Here is a 21769-nt window from a genome sequence, read left to right on the forward strand (position 1 = left end):
ACTACAGGTACCACTATAATACTCATATAAAAGCTAGTATATTAGATTAACTGCCATAACTGAAATACAAATATGTGAGCAAAACATATCTTTTGAAACTGCAACAACCTATCTGTTTCTTGGCAGACTGCCAGCAGAACCACATATATTGCATCTGTTCTGGCTTTATAGTCAGGGGTAAACAACCACACAGCCATTTTTTAAATGTCAAAAAGCTTTCATATCCTAACAACATTCTTGTCTTTGCATTTACCTCATAAAAATACAGTTTTGTCACAACTTTTGTCACAAAAATCGCTGGCCTTTTAGCAATGCACCTCAAGCCTGGCTTTTCAGGTATGAATTTGGACTGATTTACAGTGGCCTGAGGGATTTTTGGCTGCTGTGACTATTTTTGCTTAAGTGTTACCCAAGCTCTGACTCAGGACATTACACTGAGCCATTGTTAGCTCTAATATCCCAACTGACAAACCATGGTTTGCAGAGGATCTGTAAACCATGCTTTGTGTGCTGTAGCTCAATGCAATGTCTGAACTGAGATAGCATTGGTAGTGGATGATATAGTGCAGTCAGGTGCACTGTTGCTACTTCCTGGGATGGAGAGGGAAGAGAGGCCAGGTGGCAGTAAGGTCAGCGCAGCGCAAACATGCTGGCAGAAGAAATCCAACCAGTGCACTGGCACCACCTCCTCCTCTACCTCCTTGTAAGCAGCAGTAAGATCAGTAGACATCAGGACCACAATCAAATATGAGTTTATTGCATTAGTTTAACTGATCTATAATCATATAACATGGAAATGCCACTAAAAATTTTACAGCTAGGAAAATGGCAGGAAAACTGAAGCTGCCCAGAGTGACTACTGGGGCAACCCAGCCAGATGTGCTGAGTATAAATAATAACATTATTATTATTATTATTAGCCATTCACCTGGACCACATTCACATGTCAATATCCTGCAATACTGTCTGCTACTGCATACCATCTAGCAGGGATGTGGGAGCTGTGGCTCTCCGGATTCTGATGAACTACAACCCCCATTATTCCTGCTGCCAGGGGCAAATGGGAGATGGAGCTCATATAAAATCAATCAAAAACATAACCGGCCAGTAAAATTTCACAATAAAGAAATAAATATACAACCCTGCACAGAACCTCAAAACAAACGACACAATAAAATAAACAATAAAAATCACATAGGCTAAAAACAACTAGCAAATACAAGAGCTGAAGCCCCCAGCTATACACCACAGCAACTAAAACAACTTACATTACATTTAAACCAATGGAAAACAACAAAAGGACAATAATAAAGGGTATCTGTGACCTCCCAAAACTTGCCTGCTAGGGTAGAACTGAAAACTAGGTTTCTACAGGTCTGCCGTTCAACAGATTTAGCTTCAGAGCTATAAGTTATTACAGGATTTAGCTCCTGTGCCCTTATTAGTTTAAGCTGATGCTTTAATTAACTAAATAATTAGATAAATGGGTGTTACTTACCCTCTGGTCGATTGGCTGCTTAAGCTTAACTCACCAGTTAGCTACTGTAGCAATAATTGCTAATTGAGCAAGAAACAATGCCTGATAAAATTATCCCTTAGTGTTTTGTTTTGTTTTGTTTTTAAAAAGTGTTGCCTTACATATTCTACCAGGAGCATCCTCTGCACAAATTCCATCCTTCTGAGAGTCCCATTAATTTCAGTGGTCTTGTACAGAAGACGTTTCTGATGCATTGTGCCCAGTGTCAGTGGGTGCTTCAGAATCTGACTTAAATTCACAAAAGGAAGGAAACTCCAAGTTGGGGCTCTTTATGGCTATCTATTCTCCTCTTTATATGCCTGTGTTAGTCCTATTAGCATACAAGCATGGGAGGGAGAAAGGGCTCCCATAATGAGCCTTAATTCAGAATTTCCTCTCTTTTGTGGGCTTCCAGTCAGGGTCCGAACACCTGCTGATGCACCATGCAAAGCTCTGGAGAAAACACACACACACATTTCGCTTATAGAAATTCACCTTGCACTCAATATTTTCCTTGCATTTTACTTCAGTGGTTTGAGAAGCACAACCTTATACCATTAAATTAGCATATTTGATGACTTCACAGCCAGCCTTAAACATAAATTTTAATTATAAAAATAAGCAAATAGTGCCTAAATCTTTCTTCATAGTTTATACTGGCCATTTTTTGTGTGCATGGGAGATTTCTCTCCATATCTGTCTACATCCACACAGGCAATATAACATATGCAGAGGAGGGATTCATGGCGTGGTATTTTTCTGCAGATCTCAAAAACGTATTTCATTGGCACTGGGAGGCTACAGAGCTTGTTACTGCCAAGATATCTGAATTTCCTAATCACATGCTACGCTGCTTTTGTGTGGAAGTGGATCACAGTGCCTGCCTGCCCCCCTGCTTACCATACGCACCTTCTGAAAAAGACACCTTCTGAAAAAGACAGTAGCAAACTGCAGCTGGCAGCATACTAAGACTTATGAATCCACATAGCTTAACTATTAACATGTTTTTTTCTGGCCAGTACTGAAGGATCTTCTGAATGCAAGGGTAATGAATCAGCAAACTATTTGCATCAAAAGAAGTACATTTATGGCTCAGGCTCCTGGAAAAACATATTTATTTACAGCACACATACAAAGACACATTCTGTTGTTGTTTTGGGTTTTACTACTGCTAATGATGATGCTAATGATTCGGTTTCCAAACTAGTCTACCCAGACATCCAACCTAAACTAGAGCTCTACGTGTGCTTGTGGAAAAAGAACGAACTTGCAAATATTATGCAACAAGGAAGCCAAACACTCCTTGTGCCGTGAACTGTGCTTTTGCTTCTTCTACAGCACAAGCCTTTTCAGAGGCTTCACAAGAGAAATTACTTGTACATTATGGCCGCATCTGTCAGTGCACATGAAACAGCTGGGATTCTGCTCCTCTTTAAAGCCCACTTGATAGAAATTCTAGTCTATTAAAGCCCAGGTCTGCACAAAACCAATAAATTACGTGAGAAATGAAAGAGTTAGCAAATTATATTAGGTTACTATATTTATTATTTTTAAAAGAAAGAAAGAAAAGAAAGAAATTCCATGTTTTAAAATAGTATATTCTCACTGAAAATAATTCTCAATTATCATGGAAGAATTTTTTAAAAACATCTTGGATAAATAGTCTCTGGGAATTTTGTGTAGTGCAGCTAGCAATATTTTGAGACCAAATTTGTTTTCCTGAAATATTAAATATGGCAGTAAAATTCTAAACATGAAACAGATGCATGTTGTTTATGTTACAGTAATAATTGTTTTTTAAAAACACAAGCTGAATACCCATTAATTTTATATCCCAGCTTACAGTTTATCAACATTATCAAATGTAGAAAAATTTGTGACTGAAAGTACATATGAAGCACAGGAGATAGATAAATGATAGATAGATAGATAGATAGATAGATAGATAGATAGATAGATAGATAGATTCACTGCTTTCTATAGCATTATTAGTGATGTTTCTGGCCAAAGCAATTTTTACTAATTATGTATTTAGTTCAGAGATAATGGTTTTACAGAAACGGCAGATAATTCATTCTTTCAGAAGTTTAACTAAATTAGTAGTAGAAATATATTACATTTTTAGAAACAATGTAATATATACTTTAGCCTGAGCCAACTGCCTGATAGAAATGGCATATCACTTAAAATATTTAACAGGTATCTGAACACAGGGAGCTTATAATAGTGACTAACCATCTCTGGAAATGTGTTGCAGTACAGGAATTAATTTACAAGTAATTCAAACTCATAAACAGAAGTCTAAGATGTAATGCCAAATTTTGCATAAGAACTGTAGACAAGTAAAAAGAAATCCTACCTACCTACCTATTACTAAGGCTGTAATGTTCTGCACAGTTGTGCAACTTACACTCCATCACTGGACATGATATTTCTGCCTATGCTCATGTATATCAACATTTTTCAAGTAATGATTAACTTTTTCCTCATTTGAAGCTGTTGCCGAATAAGTATATAGTGTATTAGGCTTGCTGGTTAATGCCAAGCCAAGTTGATAATTTGCATAATATTTTCATTTATGATAATAGTTTGCAACCAATGTGTTTTTTATAAAGCCAGTTCTGAGAAAGTTGCCTGCACTATTCTTCCATTCTAACTGAGAATATTGTATTGCCTGGAATGAAATAATTACATTGCATGAATAGAAGATCACTGCTTACAGCTTAGACTGTGAATGAAAATGGTCATAAGGGACCTTTAGAGCAGAGTTCGTCGCTGTTGGCATTTACTACCGGGATTAAAAAATGACAGTTGCTATAGATAATAATAAAAATGTATCCAACAGATGGATACAAAGAAAGACCCTATGAGGTTATATTCCAACAGCAAAGATATAGACTTCCCACCTAATGATCACATATGCAATGATGCATCAGATTTGGACCAATCCTGAAGGAAACCCAAGATGACACAGAGGGATTTTTGGTTTGCAAAAGGCAACATGGGGATGTGGACAATGTGGCCTAAGGTAAAGCCAGGTCCCCTGAAGCACTTTGTGACACCTTGGTAACCCAGACACTAAGATGCTGCAGACAAGCAACCGCTGAAAGAGAAAGTAATCTCTCTAAGCTTGTCATAACACCAAGGTATGTATCATAACAGAGGGAGAGCAACACCAAAGTGGGGAAAGAGCAGAGGAAGAACTCCATTGAGCCCAATAGGGCACACTTGTAATCGGTGTGCTTACTTTTATCTGGGAAGCAAATCCCTTGCAGTTCTTTCCATCTCAAAATTAAATATGCCTAGCAAAAAAGCACCTGGATCAATATGTCTGCAATCTGCCATTTTTCTTCTGCAGGAGCATTTATCTCACATCTGTAATTTTCAGGCCAACCGTCCACATAAAACTAAGGGAGATTAAGTGATATTTTTTTTAACCAACCGAAAGCTAGCAGCTGCCATTGCAGGAAAATCATTGTACCTATCCTAGAATTAGGGAAGAATTATGTTCTCAGAAGGGGTAACATTTCTTTTTGTATTTCTTTATAAAATAAGATGTTAAATGCTGTCTAGAATAAAAGTTCCTGGACCTATGTCACAGGCTTTATCCATTTTGGAAAGGTTAGGATGCTTGCAAATTTCATTCATTTTCTGTCAAACAGGAAAAATGGGGGAAACAACTGAGCAGATCTGAATGGGTCCCAAGCCAAATACAGTGGTACCTCGGTTTAAGAACAGCCCAGTTTACGATCTATTCAGTATAAGAACGCCACAAAACCGGAAGTAGTGTTCCAGTTAGTGAACTTTACCTCGGTCTATGAATGGAATCCGAATGGTGGAAGGGCACTGGTGGCAGGAGACCTCATTAGGGAAAGTGCGCCTCGGTTTAAGAATGGCTTTGGTTTAAGAACGGACTTCCAGAATGGATTAAGTTCATAAACCAAGGTACCACTGTATGTGAACTGCAAAGTGCCTCAGACTGAGGCAGGCTGCTTTCCAAAGCAACAAATCAGGATCCAGACTAAGACTTGCTGTCAGTGTACACCCCTGCCAAGAAGCCCCAATACATTCTCTTCACACAAACAGTTCACACATCGCTTAAACTATAGTTTACATGTTATAAACTATAGTTGACATGTTATTCAAAAAAAAGAGCATTCAAGCTCATCCACCACTCCTATGTGTTCTCAACCAGGGGTAAACAAACCAGAGACTGGCTTCATGGAGCATGCTAATCTGCACTCACTCACCAAACAAACCATGAGCTATCTGCAGTGAGGAAGCAAGCTTGGCTTACACTTCTTGTGGTTTGGTTGGGGAAAAGACACCAAGATTTCTGGTTCCCATAGAACCTGAAGTCAGTCTCTGCTTTGTTTCCTCCATGAAGCTCTGAAGGAAGTAACAGGGTAAAAGGAAAGCACATTATTTTGAGTAGCTATGATTTAAAATTATATGGGACATTGGTAACTTTACTGTGATGTGTGGGTGGTGGATTTAAATTCTGTTATCATAGAGGATTACCATTAAAAAAACAAATCAGATAAAACCATAAATATAATTGAGGCATCAACAAACCTAAACATAATTTCCCCATGAATTCTAGGCCCTTCATACTAGTTTAGCAGCATAGTCTCCAAATTCTGCATGTGTGCAAACAGTGTTATAAATATGCTAATTTCTTCTTATCGAGAATGACTCTACAGTATTTGAGTAGCCACATGGTTTAAATGATTTCTTTTTAATCCTGATGCTTCTCTTCTTTTTCCATTGAGTTTCTCATATTCAGTTCCAAGTCTGGCTTACATTTTACTATAGTTACATAGTTACAATTCAGTTCAGTAACCTAAAGCTTCAAGGGTTCCATAAACTCAAAAAGTATTTAAAAGCAAAGCTCTCTCCTTTCTGCCACTGACAACCATACAGCTCCAAGGCAAGGCTTGACCTGACCACAACATAGGATACCATATCCACATTGCATAAATAACACATCCACTACAAGCGTAACCAGCTGCACTTTACCAGCATTTTGGAGCTTGGGCATACATGGGAGAGCCATTGGCATATGCTTAACTGAATGACTTTTGTGAAACTGTTTCCACTTAAAACAGTTAAAGATGCTGTGTCAAGGCAATGATGACTGAAAAAGCATTCCCTTCTTGCTGCCATCAATGCCACAGCAGACTGTGAAGACTGTACTTGGGTTTGACTTGGTCATCTGCTTCTCTTCTAGCCATCTTCCCAGCTGCTTCTGTGCTCCAAGCTCCCTCATATAACCAAGGAGCTGACTGGCTTCAATTCCCCAGGAGAGGGCACTTAGGAGCAATAATATATACCCGGCATGTCCAACTCCCAAGAGACTGTGATCTACTCCCAGTATAAAAAAAACTGCCCGTGATCTACCCATTGTCATTGGAGGTAGGAGGAGCGTGGGTGGGGTGGGTGGATTGCCCAGAGTTGTTGAGCTTTTTTGGGGAGGATTGCACCAAGTTTTAAATCTTTTTTCCTGTAACATTTATACACGATAAGGGTCCCGTGATCTACCAGGATCAGCCAGGGATCTACCAGTGGATTGCGATCTACTGGTTGGACATCCCTGATATATACCACCAGTGTCATCTCTGCATTCCACAGCTAACAGGAACATCAGCCATACCAACTGCAAACTTCCTCTGCCTGAATCCATGGATCGCCAAGACAGACCAACCCAACTTGCCCCATTTGCTCTTTACAAAATGTCAAGGCCACTGAGTCTAAAAATCACCAGGAAGTGATCTATTTATGGCAACTCGATTATTGAAAATCCTTCGAAGTATAGATCATCAAACTGCCTTGTGAAGAGCATTTAGTCCAGCGTATGTCTTGCTATGTATAGTAAGTCAATGTTAATTTTTAATTTTTATTAAATTTCTATACTGCCCTTCATCCAAGGATCACAGGGTGGTTTACAATATAAAAATATAAAAAATACATACTACAGAAACAAAAAAAACAAAAAACACACACAGAGAGAGATTGCCAAAGAGGAACATGTTTGCCTGGCACCTAAAGATATGTAACTAAGGCACCAGACAAGCCTTTCTAGCAAAAGCATTCCAGAAACAGGGAGCCACCACAGAAAAGGCCCACTTTTGTGTTTCCACCTCCTCTCATGGAGGAGGCATATGAAGGGCCTCATATGATAATCACAGTTTATATAGGGATAGGTGGTCATTGAGGCACTGCGGTCCTGATTTTGATCAATATTTATTGCTTTTATTATTGAGTAGTTTGTTAGAAAGGTAGGATTCAAATGCTGTAAATTGCTTCGAGATGATAGACCAGCCCAGTGAATGATAGTCATATGGTAGCCCTGAAATGCTGAACCATTCCTTTTCCAATTCTCTGTTCCTCCACTTTCACTATTTATGTCCCCCTGCCACAAATTAAACAACCAATTAAACCACACACCTCACCCCAGTCTTTGCCAAATCTGATTTGGCACATTATAACAGTAAGCAAGATCTAATATTTTAAAACATTAGAGGAGTTTGAGTTGTCTAAACAACAATAGGGCAACTATTGTGGCACACCTATTCAATATGGAGATTGCCCAGAAACCCATTCACAATCACCAGCAATCCCCAAGACTCTCTCAAGTAGCACTCTAGCAAGACAAGTTGCTGACCAGCTATTATTTTTTCTCCTAATTCTTTGACTTTAGCCATTGTTCTGAATATTTCAAGTCTCCATCTTCTGCATATTTTAGATCAAGCACAGTTGTCTGTTCTTTGCTAGACTTTTCACTCTCTGTACTATTCCTTGTATTTCTGAAATTCTACAACATCTTGTCTGTCTTTTCTTGATGATTAGTTACTAGCTGGCCTGTTCCAGTCAGTTTTCTATGCCTGCCACTCCACTAAATAAATCTGCTTTGACTCATCACTAGTAATATTTTACTGGTGATAATTTCAGAGTCCTTTAGAATTATCTGATTTTTACACAAATGATCTTACCATTTTATTGTCTATTTTATCTTCCATTAGTTTTTCAAGTAACATTTATATGGGTTGCTTTTGTATGCAATCTGGTTGCTCTTTACTCATTTCCCCCCCTTTTATTTCTGGCTCATATTCTTTATTTCCTCCCTTCTCCTGCTGTCCTTCCAAGGGTCAGTCCTAGGACTTTTGCTTATTTGTGTTTATTTTTTTATCCTTTTGGCTACTACTATACATTCATGTGGGATTATTAATTTTTCCACAGATGAACTGCAAGTCGTTTTTTGGCCCATATCCTTCTGCTTTGTTGTTTAATCTTGTGTTATGTCTTGTTGCTGTTTAATCTTGTCTTCCTCACATTTTTCTTAGATTAAGCACATCTAAAAATGAACTTCTCAACTGTCTTCCTGATTTTCTGGCAGCAGTTCCTTCTCTTATTTTATTTATTGGTTCTGCTATCATCTATCCTTTTACTCAGGTGTACAGTCTTGATCCTCACCCCTGAAACCTTTAGCCTACTGCAATACAGTATTATTGCACTCTAAAACATTTCTAGATTTCATCCTTTGCCAAGACATTACTATATGATTCTCTCTCAACTTGACTACTGCAATTCGCTTTTTTCATCTTCCAGTTTTCTCACTTCCATCCAGTTATATCTCCATCATGCTACTCACGTTATTCTTTTTTTTTTTTACACTGACCATGCATTTCCTTTATTGTATAACCTTTGTCTTCCCTTTTCCCAGTTTGCATGTCATACTAAGCCACACTATGGCTTAGCATGAATGTGCAGCTTCCTAGAGAGCAGACTGTGGCTGTTTTGCTCCTCCTGCTGCCCACTAAGCCATGCTTAGGCTTAATGCGTTGTCCGTTCCAGACAGGCAATGAGCTGTAAACAAAGGAAAAGCTATGGCTTGGCTTAGAATTGTATGTTGACTGACCTGGTGCCTTCAATTTAAACTCCCTTTTCTTTAAAAGTGATCACATTCCTTTTACACTCACCATCCTTTCCTTGATTCTCTGTGACTTTTCTCAGTTCTTTCCTTTCAGTGCCAAGTTTCTATTTTCTCAGCCAAGGATCTCTTTCTTTTTCACCTGCCTACAACTTTTATCTCAATCTTCCTTTCTGAAACTCCCACTCATGCATCTCCCTTTCCCACCTTTTTATCATCAACCCCTGAAATGTCTCTTTTCATATCTGCTTTATTTTTGCACAACACCGGGGTGCTAAGCGCTACAAAAATAATACACATTATTATTCATCTAACGAGGGAACATTGCTATACACTGTCTCCAGTAAAGGAGAAATATTTATAGCTCAACAACGCACGTTCCCTAATGAAACATTAGCCAAGTAAAACTATATGCTGGGGTGGAGAACCTTTCACCCTTTAGAGGCTGGGACTCCATGCCCCATCAGCCCCAGAGTGCATGCCCAGGGTCAGGGCTGGTAGAAGTTGGCTAGAGTCCAGCTCCATCTGGAGGGCCACAGGTACCATGTGCAGGAAAGCAGGAAAAGGTATGGAGAAAGTGGATAGAGAAAAGCTTTTCTGCCTCTCTCATGACACTAAACTCAGGGACATCCAATGAAGCTGAATGTTGTAAGGGTCAAGAGAGAGAGAAGAAAGTACTTCCTCATGCAGTGCAAAGTTAAAACTAGGGCACTCACTTCCATAGGAGGCAGTGATGGCCCCCAATATAGATGGCTTTAAAACACTGGACATGTTCCTGGAGAAGACTATCAATGGCTATTGGCCATGAGATAACTATGCTCTGCCTCAGCCTTGCTTCTGAATGCCAGTTGCTGGAAACCACAACAGGGTGGGGAGTGCTCTTGTAATATAATCCTGCTTGTGAGGTTTCTCACAGGCATCTGTGTTGTCACTGTGAGAACAGGATGCTGGACTAGATGGGCCATTGGCCTGATCCAGCAGGTTCATTTTATGTCCTTTTCTAAGCTATTGGGCGGGGGACACACCCATGCCTTCATGTGCAAACAATTCCAGCTTTGCCTTACTGTAAACAAATGCTATGTGCAGCATTCCATATGGCTGTACACTAATTTAACCATATGGAACAAAACAGTCAGCCACTCTAGCACCAATGAGATGGTTAAATAAGTTAACCTAAAAAAAATAATAATCAGTTGGTGCATATTCAATAAAAACAGAGCTTTCTATGCAACTAAGTTTATAAAATGCTATTCCCATGTGAGGTGTGTGTGTGTGTGTGTGTGTGTGTGTGTGTGTGTGTGTGTTAGAGAGGGGTGGGGGACTGAGGGCTACAGGAGCTGAATCTGATTTTCTGTAAGATTCAGAAAAGTGAAGATGCACAGTTAACATTTAATGTACCCAGTATTCCATCAGTTTGGCAAAGTTGTAGAATTTTCAGATGTAACAAAAATCAAGGATTTCAAATCTGAAGATGCACATATAAATACACAATCTATGCACTTAAAAAAAAAAAAAGGTTGCCGCTGAAATTTTTAAAATCCAGGGTTTTATTCCACAGGAAAAGTTGAAAGAATGAAAAACACATGTACACTTAACATCTCCTGACATAAACCAGATTTGAACCATTGACCTTCAAATCTCCTTTGCAAAGGCCTAACAGGAGCAACAGTTGGTTGAATTCTAAGCAAGTCACTGGCAAAGGACTTCACAGATTGCAGAGTCAATTAAGCAGCTATTTGTTAGTTTGCTGCACCAGAGGGAACAATGTGGCAACAACTAGGATCTGGGGCTGCCATTTTAAAACTCTGCATTCTATTTTATTATGATCTTGTCTTTTCATTGTAATAGTGTAACAATTCTGGAAACAGGAAACTATTCAGATCTACTTATATTTACAAGGTTATCATGTGTGAATGACAGGCGGGGGCGGGGGGGGAGAGGGAGATTTAAAGATTCAAATTTCGCTCCTTGTATTATTTCTCAAAGCTAACAACAATCTCTTACTTTGACTTAGGTGTAACTAAGATGTTGCCATTGCCAGACTGTGTAAACAACAAGGGAAATATATTATTTTCTAAAATCTAAATACTTAGTTGGTACAAAATGTCTCTCACTGATTAGTTGGGTTGTGTTTTTTTATGATTCCTATTTCATAAAGAAAATCCGAACCACACAGAAAAACCTTTAAGAGTCAAATCAACAAACCTCCTAGATCTATATCTTGTTTACAACAGTCATCTGGGCAGGATGCTTAAAGATAATATAGAATGGCAGATAGGTGCTCAAACCCCAGCAGTTTCTTTCACCCTTGGCAAAAGGATGTATGTGCTAATACAGATATTCTTGTCTTTATGAAGCTCATTTGAGAACCGATTTATATTGCCTCACACCCCAACAGTAAATTTCATTGCTTTTTTAAAAAACAACACACACAACTGTAACCTGGTCTGGGGGAGGAAATCTTAATATGTTGAAATCCTGTAGAACATTTCTTCAGGTGTTCTCTGAGACACAGAGTCGCCCCCCCCCCCGAGTTTCATTTTCAAAAAGAAAAAGAGCAAACTTTAAAAACTAAAATAAAACTCAGAGATGTTCAGTGCTGGTATCCACTGAATACCTCTGTCAACTGGGGTGTGCATTAGTTTTGAATGGGGGCAGAATAACAAGATAAATTGGGATGATTTGGGGTCTCTCCCCAAGGTTAAATCATGGTGTCAATACCTCCCCAAGTCAGGGCCTGCAGAATGTCTCATGTTGCTTTTTTGTTGTTTTGTTCTATGTTTCCTTATATCTCTTGTGTTTCTCTAGGTCCATGGGCTTTTTCAAGACTGTCTTGAATGTGGCCTGCAAATACTGAAGAGTTCTGTATTTATTTTTATTACTGAACAGCCACTAAGGATTTTTTGAAAGGTAAAAGCTTCATTTAAAAACAAAAACAAAAACCTTACATTGCTCTGCTTTAATAAACAATCCCTCAGCTGCTGCTGCTGCTGCTGCCCCAGAGCTCTTCAGAATTTCAAAGGGAGCATTCCAGATAGAACTCCAGGCTTACAACATGAGGCTATCTTGAAGGAACCAAGAAGCATTAGAAAGTTTTAAAAAATATACAAGCAAGAATATACACCACACAACCACATCTTATCTTGAGAAAAGCAAACTGTTGCAATTCCATTGAAAATATAAATTTAGGAATTTTGGTCAGTCTAATAAAGATATTGCCCTAATATGAATTATGGAAGGAACACTTTCCCCAAATCCCAGACACTTTGGAAGGGATTCCTGTGGTTATAAACATCATCCATTTCTGCCAAAAGGGGGAAAAGTTGGAGCTGTTTTTTTGATTCCCCATTACAATGATTGGGAGAATACAAACTGTCTTGAAAGCCAAAATTGACATGGAAATGGAGAATGTACAGAGCATCTTAGAAATAAATCAGCATTTTAAAAATAAACAGATGCAAGGTGAGTCTTGAGGCCCATGCACACACCTAACTTTACTTATATAGTAGGAATTATACATGAGTGACAAAATACCCTCAAAGTGGTTTACAAAAAAGATAAAACAACAAAATAGATAAAAATTTACAACCATACTTTAAAACATACAAATGTTAAAATACTGGAACATATTATTGAATAAATTAATAAACAATCAATTTTGATTGGTGAAACATAAAATCCTCCCTTTTATTATTAATTTGTTGTTATTGCTATTGCTATTTAAAACAAGCAAACTGGACAGCATGCTCATTTTTTTCTGCCTCATTTTAAATGTGATTGAACCATGTGACTTAGATGGATTTGTTTAAAGGCGATATAGACAAATACGTGGAGAATATTCTTATCAATGGCTATCAGCCATTATAGATACACAGAACCTTCAAATTTAGAGGAAGCATGTCCCTGAATACCATTTGCTGGGGAAGTGCTGTTGCCTTCATAGTCTGTCCTTGGAGTTCCCAAAGACATCAGGTTAGCAAGTAAAAAAAAAAAGCACCATGTCTTATATTCTTATGTTTATTATTCTATGTTTTTAAATAAAATACATATGGGAAGATAAAGAGTTAAACAAAATACTGATCATCATGTAACTCCAGGGCTCACTTGAATCTCTACAGTTTTCAGAAAAATTGAACAGAGTAATACACAGGTGTAGTCAAGCCCTTAAACTTCATCAAAACACCCTTCACACACACACTGCTTTTCAAAACACCCTTCACACACACACTGCTTCAGATTTCTGCAGATTTATCTTTGCTGCCATCTCCTTCAGTCTTCCCACTGATACATTATCCCAATGGCTCTCTTTACCACAGTTAGCCTTGTCATGTTTGCAACACTATTATTCCTCAAAGCTACACTGGTTCCAGTTCAACATGCAAAAAATCCCAAACTGACACTGGAACTTGTGACCCTGTTCATATATAATTATAAGTTTTCGTTAAGCATTAAGAGGATGCGCCTCAGGTACATGCATTCCTTCTCCAGAACTGCTATAAGCAACGACAGCTTAGCCTTGTTTCTGAACTCTAAACCATGGTTAACCTTAACTATGGTTAGTAAAAACAGGTGAGCTTCACAAATACTGGCCTGAAGTTGGCTTGTCTCCATCAACTCCTGTTAAAATTATCTGCTTTGTCTGGGTTTAGATGACACAGCAAGCTGTAGTTAACTGAAAATACAAAAATGAACCTAGGCTTTGCTATGACGCTAAACTTTAGTGTTACACTTGAACCATCCATCTGTGTTTGAAAAACATGAGTGAAAAAGAATCCTCACAGAACCCTGATTATAAAATCAATCTAGAAGGATTCATGAATGAAAATTTTAAAAACACAAAATAAAGAAGTTCTGTATTACAGGAAAGAGAATCCCCCCCCCCAAAAAAAAACTAATTCCTTTCCAACTTGCACCCAACAAACTCACATACGTAAGGAGTATAGGGGAGAATAATAAATTCAGCTTTCTCAAACATTTCAAATATTAATATTCCTAAATAAGTTAGGAAGTTCAGTGTTACCATGAATAGAGAAAAATACTTTAAGACTTAAAGTATTTTTCTCTATTCATGGTAACACTGAACTTCCTTAGACTTAATTCACACTTTAGAATAAATACATACATAAGATCATGCCCATCTTCATCATACATTTTAGAATTTTTATATACTATACATTGTACTTTAAAATAGGAATGATTTGCTAAAACTGTCGTCACTAAAAGCTTTATCCAGCTTCTCCTTAAAAGCCTCTAGCAAATGAGGTAAAGATTTTCCATTGTGCACCTGCTCTGAGTGTTTAACCTAAAACTACCTTTTCACAGCTCAAATCTATTGCTTCCGTTCTCTGTCTTTGCAATATGGACACCAGATACCAGTTATGTCCCTAACAGAGCATTATTTGATGACATTAGAATATTCCACTTCCTTTCACCTTTTGTGTTTGCCATCTTGGGATTCATTTTGAGAGAAAAGACAGGGTTATACATGCCATGAAATTAATTGGCAATTTCATTCTCAGTGAAGCAGGATATTGGAGAAGACATGGGAAAATTCACAGACCAGATCTACCAACACACTATATAGCAAAACATGAACTTCACTATCCATCTTCTTACTAAAGATGGACACCGGTAGCATCACAGTTTCAAAGTTACCATAGAAATGTTTACTCCTAACAATCAACAAAAGAGTCAATATCATCTTGTGGTCAAAAACACAAAACTAAGAAGGAGTTTTCAGGCCCTTATATCTCGGTTGTTTCTCTAATAAACAAAAGCTTGATGTTTCTAACTCTGTCAATCTCATGAAGCCTTAATTAAAGGAGTTGTCATATTGACTTCACTGGATTTATGTGAGAAAAGATTAGTCAGGAGCTGCCATGATTTCACCTTTGACTTCAATATACAGTAAATGTTGCCTTGTCCGGTATCATGGTGGTGCTGACATGTACCCATTATGGATTTGGCTATAATGCCTGAAAAGCTTTAGATCTGACAACACCACTATCTCAGTAGGACTAACTTCCAAGATCAAAGGAGAAATGGGATAGTTTTGCCAGTTTGCAAAAAAACAAACAAAAACCACCACAAACTATAATGTGGTTCAAAGTAGTATTACAAGACATAAACTACATCCCAAATGCAGGCTTGATAAGTTTCCCTATCTAACACTCGATTTTAAAACAGGCATCAATCAGATGTTGTGGAACTGGGCATTGAAGACTTAGGCCATGGAAAAAATCCTTACTCAATAAAGTTCCCTTTGAGACTTTGGCAAGTCAGGGTCTTGCCTAACATTCAAAGTTGTTGAAAGGATGAACACGATGGGGAAAACCATCGATGCTGCTCTTAGAATGCAAGAGGGAGAATGGAATATACTGAAATGGAGAGATAGATAGCAAACTCTGTCTGTCTCTTTCTCCCCTCTCTACTACTCTGAAAATTTCCTGACTTTGCCTTTGTTCTAATCAGCTTCCCCCTCATTCTGGGTTGCTAAGCAATATAAAAGTAAAGTGTTCTGAGGGCTAATCAGATAGTGCTAAAATGAAGGAGGCCAAAGTTAAAACACACACAGCTGAACTTTTCTGCAAGCTATACAGCTTGTTTACTCATTAAGATCTGCTTACAATGTTGCACTTGAATTAAGCATTCTGGCTGCCCAGGTTTAGCAAAGTATAACCATTAATTCTGGAAGGCACCCTCCATTCAAGACATGTTTGTGTGATTAGACTGACTCACACAGTAAATTTAGTATAAACATTATGCATTACCACATGAAGAATTTTTGGAGACCTACATCCAAAAGAAGTAATTACCACTCCCCACCATACTAAAATATACAGTTATTTTTAACTTAGTCACAAACATTACTGTCATTAAAACTGGTACAAGTCTTATTTACTTTTTATATTTCACCCAGAAAGCATTAGCTATTAGGCAGCTAAGAAATATATCTTTATAAAGAACAACAAAACACAGAATTAAAATCCTAAGCAGCTGCATTAAACAATCAATATAAAACAGAGAAAGAACAAAAACCATACCAGTAGCGTTGTTCCACTTAAAAACATCCCAGGAAAGAAAATAGGGGTAAAAAGATCACATTTTTAAAACCAAAGTGATCTTCATGGAACAGTTTTTCCTTTGTTTTCTAATTCATTCATGAACTCTTAATGAGGAACAAATTATTTGAACTCTTTTTTAAAAAGAGCTTTCTTTAAACACAGGCACACCCCACAGACTCAGTTTCTTTCAAGTGCTAGTTTCCACAAATCCATGCCTGCAATCTGAAAACAAGTTAGCAAATATTTATTGTCTACTCCCCTCCCCCTCCACCATGTCATTGGTGTTGACAGTTATGACAGGGCTTAATCACCTGCTGCAAAATGGGATGCTGCAAAACTATATTCAGTTCCACCCTGCTCCAAGATTATCAGAGTTGACAGTGCCTACCAACTGCTTTGGAGTATATACAGAAGTCTAGAAGGGTAATTTGAGCATAGAAATACATGAACCCCCCCCCCCCCCGAAAAAAAATCAGGTACATAATTAAATCTTTGCTGAATTTCAGCAAAAATATTTATGGGAAAAGATTCAAAGGTGATTTAGATCTAAAATAATTCTGTACCATAACACAGTCGCTTATTGACTTGACTTATACTTAGCTAGGGACAAACATTTAAACAATCAGCCTGTCTCATCATCAATCAATCCGATTAGCTTTATCATACAAGATAAGACCTTCAAAACCAAGACAAACAAAACTAAACACACAAACCAAGAAAAAATGAATGGAGGGTTCCGGCAGAGATCTTTCAATGTTTTGATGTTGAAATATGACCAACTGCTCTTTTATTAAAAAAGCAAGACAGAAAACACCCAATCACAAACTAGCCACCCCTCAAAATGAGCCTTTAACTAGGATTCTAACCTACAACAGCGCCATGATTTTAGATGACAGAAGTACTTAATTAGACTAGGAAATAACATTTCCTTTAAAAGGAAAAAACCAACAACAGCTAACCAAACCCAATTATCAATAATGAGCAAAACAACAAGATCTAGAGGCTGCAATGCTGTCGGTCAAACATTTTTAGTCTTCAGATTTCAGTCTGACATAAAATCCACCACCAGCTAGGTGGGTGGGTTGCTGCCCCTCCCCCACTTCAGCATCCATGCACATTCTAAGAAAATATGGTATCATTCAGTAACCTCAAGTTATCCAGAAACAGGAAACATTTCTCCTTCTCCCTCCATGCGCCACCCCCACATACATGTGTATACTTGAAAGAATTCAGTTTCTCCCTCCCCGCCTCCCTTTGAACTCTTATTGAGTTCTACAGCTTAAGCCTTATTAAAATAAAAAAGTAGTAGATTTATATTTCTCTCTCCCTTAAAAATAATATGTTGGCATTTCAGGATAAGCATCAATAAAGGTACGTGTGTGTGTGTGTGTGTGTCTATTAGTCTGTTGTTATGAATTCAATTACAAGCCTTTTCGGCCCAAATTTGTTATAAATGTCAAAATAGGATTTCTGATCTCTGAATCATTCTCTGATTCACCTTCAACCCCTAGCCATGACTCACAGGGTGGTGGGGGGGGGGGAGAGAGAAGGGAAGTCACATGACCAAAGGCACTGAAAGGGAAAGAGCTGTTTTCTTTCCTTTCTGGGGGAGGGGATATTTATAAAACACCCTTCCAGCAAAAGAAACAAAGGCATGGTATTAGCAGCACAGGGCTATTCAAGGGTGGGGCCTGCATGCCAAGGAGCTATAATGGAGCAGAGTTAATCTTATCGGGAGGCCCCACTTTAACCTTTTGAATGCACCCAATTTTTTAAAAAAACAAAACAAAAAAGTGAACCGGCATCTTCCCCAGGCCCACTGCAAGAGCAATTATTCAGGCATTTTATCTAAAGCCAGAGCTACAATCAAAAGACTTTGGTTGGGACATCAATTCATCATTTCCAAACAAAACAACCTCTTTACTTCTGGAGAGTCACCTCAACTTGTTCTGCCATTTAAAAGATAAAAATGCTTTAAAAAAAAAAAAAAGCTCTTCCCCGTTCCAACCCCATGTGTTTGCTTCAAAGGCTTCTTGAATAAATAAGAGTATCCGATAACTAGGCAGACCTGTGGTCCAAAAAGTTTTGCACCATAGCTGTGTTTGGGATGCAGAGATAAGAACAAAACATTGGACATTTGTTTCAATCTGGGTTCGGTTTACAGTATTTGCGACTTTAATACCAAATCATGTAAACAACCCTTTATTGGGAAGTGCCAGGACAAATATTAAGTAGAGAGGGGGCAGGTATATTAATCAGCTGAACAGCCTTTTCCTCAATATAGCAATTTTCTTAAAGCAGAGGGCACAATTTAGCAAGTGTTAATCATGCTGAGCAGCACTGATTTCAATGGTAGAGTTAGGAACATGCTTAAAATGCCTCCTAATAATTTTATTTATTCATTAAATTGAAACCAAATAAATTTTCACATTTTTAACTTTTGCAACATTGTGTCTAGTGTTATCAATCTAGTAATACTACCAATTTAAAAAGCCTATGGTTGTCTTATGCTATTATTTACACTACAGAGAGATTTTAATTATCCTCACAATAGCCCTGTGGAGAGGAATATTGATACGCATTCAGCTTCACCATCCTTGTGAAAGGCTTCTAACAACTCTATAAAATTCAGTTCCTTGGTGGGTCAATGCTCCCATCTTAAACATAGGGAATGTCTACATTCATACTCAGAAGTCTCACTGATAGCTATGGGGTATAAGTAAGTGTGTATAGGATTGCGGTCAAAGTTTGATTTGATTTAATATAGACATACCTCTTTTCCAAAGCTGTGCTCAAAATGGCTCAGCCAAAATGAAACATTAAAGATCATGCTCATCCATACAATACTGAGTCATATCCAAGGCAAAATGCCATATAGCCACAGCAAAGGCAGGTTTTGAACCTAGATTTCCTAAATCAGGGTGGCTACTCAGTGGCCCTACATATATTACTGGACTACAGTCCCTGTCACTTCTGACCACTGGCTGTGATGGCTGGGGGTTGGTGGGAGCTGGGAATCCAACAACACATAGATTAGCCATCTCTGTCTCAGTTCCTGTTCCAACTTCCTGTCTATTATATCCTATTGGAAATAGTGTGCAATAATAATTTACTTTGATCCAAAAGATACACCATGCTTATATTTATGTACACAGCTTTAATGCAACTTACTTTTTTGGGGGGAAAAAATGAAGTCATGTATTTTAGATGCATTTGCAGTGACATGAAAAGCATTTTGATATTAAGAATTGCTGCATTTTTTTTTACACACAATGCACATCATAATAGGCTAACAAAAATGGAATTCTAAAATATCCTGTAGACCAATAGCAAAGAAATGTTCTGACAACGTGCAGAGCAATGGAATGCCTGTGGAAATAATAGGCAATGAATAGCTGTGACCTCTCCGCTTCCCTGGTTTTACCAAGAGGATCTGCAACCTGAGTCAAGAGGGTGCAAATTCCTCACCATTTCTAAATCTTGAGTAGAGTGGGGGAGGGAACCCGTAAGGCAGGCTGCAGCTTTCAACTCAGCACTTACAAATTTACACCCACCGCAATTTAGCCACAAGGTTGTTTGTTTTGTTTTCAAATGCAAGTATTTCAATTTGTTAAATAGGAAATGGTTTTATATGGCCTTTCCAGATTTTTTTTTATAACTTTAAAAAAACAACACCAAACCCTGACATTATGCTTAGTACTACAATACTGCCTAAACAGAGATATCCTATCTCCACAAAATGGAGGAGGGGAAAGCCTTGCTGAATAGGGGATGGCCATGCCACTCATTGCAACAAGGAGGGGAGGGGGTGGGAGAGGGGAGAGAGAAAGAAAGAAAGAAAAGCCTGACTGGATGAGAAAGACCAGTGCTGACTTTGCACAAATGGTGAAGCACTTGGTCAGCAAAGAAACTTTTAAATTAAAGCAGGATAGCAAGGAGAGTTGGGTAGACTTGCTTACTTGCTAGCATGTGTTAAGAAAGCTGTATACAACAAAAGGGGAGGAGCACCCAAAACAGTAAACAGCAACAAGGCACCAATATCATCATTATATGAATATGAAGTCATTTATTTTTCTGAATAAAATCATTCCTCTTAGAACATCTGTGGATCATTAGGCTTTAGCACTGCATTACGGAACAGTGAGGGCTGGTTTGCAATTATAAGGGTTGGCATTTTATAAATGAACTTCAGAGGCCTCTTATGCCCTCCCTCATTTTTTTCAGGAAAAATAATGGTTTGTCCTTTTGTCTGATCGGGGAAACTGTTTCTACTTGCCCTGAAAATCAGGAGTAGACACCACAGTGCGCTCCCAATTTCTAACCCTGTTTTGCATAGTAAGCAGAAATCACATTCAACAGCAAACTATGGTGCACAAAACACAATGAGGATGGAAGAGAGGGAATCCCAGCACAATTTGAGCAGGGGAGAGACCATCAGGAATAAAAAGCTCATTCACATAGTGCTGAAGTGTGGTTTAGCATGTTGTCTGGTATAGGTATATGTAGGTACAATTGCTATAAAACAGTCAATACAGATTTATTTGCAACATTTTAGTTAGTGATTCAATGAAGCTATATCAGAGCTGTTTGTGTGCTGATGTTTCAGAGGGTTTTTTAAGAAATTGTCAGAGACTGTCACCCTAAGCATGGATACATGGAATAGAGTTTCATTTAAACTAACATAACATGCCTCCAAGTGAATTTGATCAGAGCACAATTCTAGGCACCATCTACAAACAAGTTCAAGTATCACCAATGTGGCTTGTATTGTGAGTACAACTCAGAAAGAATGCTGGAATTCATTGTGGATAAGAGAGCAACTCAGAATTTTGATCCTAAATGCTTTCACCTGGAAGTAGATCCCAGCAATTGTAATGCACTACAAGGATTGTCCAAGCAATATGGGAGTGCAAAAAGCTCTACTAAAATTAATGGGCCCAACTCTCAAGTAAAATATTAGGATTACAGAACCACCAGCTATTTGTTCTGGTAATCAGAAATACTGCAGGGCTGAAAATAATATCCTAGCTATTCGTGCTGTTTGAGAGTATTCAGTTCTTTATATAGGTCAGATAATTTCTATTAGAGAAGTCCAGGGAGCCTGAAGAAATAAAAGATTGAGCATACATGGAAGAGTCTTTAATGAACAGCACACCCCTGACGCAGCACACAATTTGCTTCCAGATAAAGTTGACCAACTTTAATGTAACTAACTGCCTAGTAAGGTTGCAACCCTAAGCATATTTGCTTTTAAGGAAG

At 38.2% G+C, this 21769-nt stretch overlaps 1 protein-coding gene across 6 annotated transcripts in view; it reads right to left on the reverse strand.

The window, feature by feature from the left end:
- LIN28B (lin-28 RNA binding posttranscriptional regulator B) overlaps positions 1-21769 on the reverse strand; it is a 97700-nt gene that overhangs the window by 37193 nt on the left and 38738 nt on the right. The gene's annotated exons all lie outside the window — the stretch shown is intronic.

This window comes from Podarcis muralis, chromosome 3 (genome assembly GCF_964188315.1).
Source record: "Podarcis muralis chromosome 3, rPodMur119.hap1.1, whole genome shotgun sequence".
Classification (NCBI taxonomy): Eukaryota; Metazoa; Chordata; class Lepidosauria; order Squamata; family Lacertidae; genus Podarcis; species Podarcis muralis.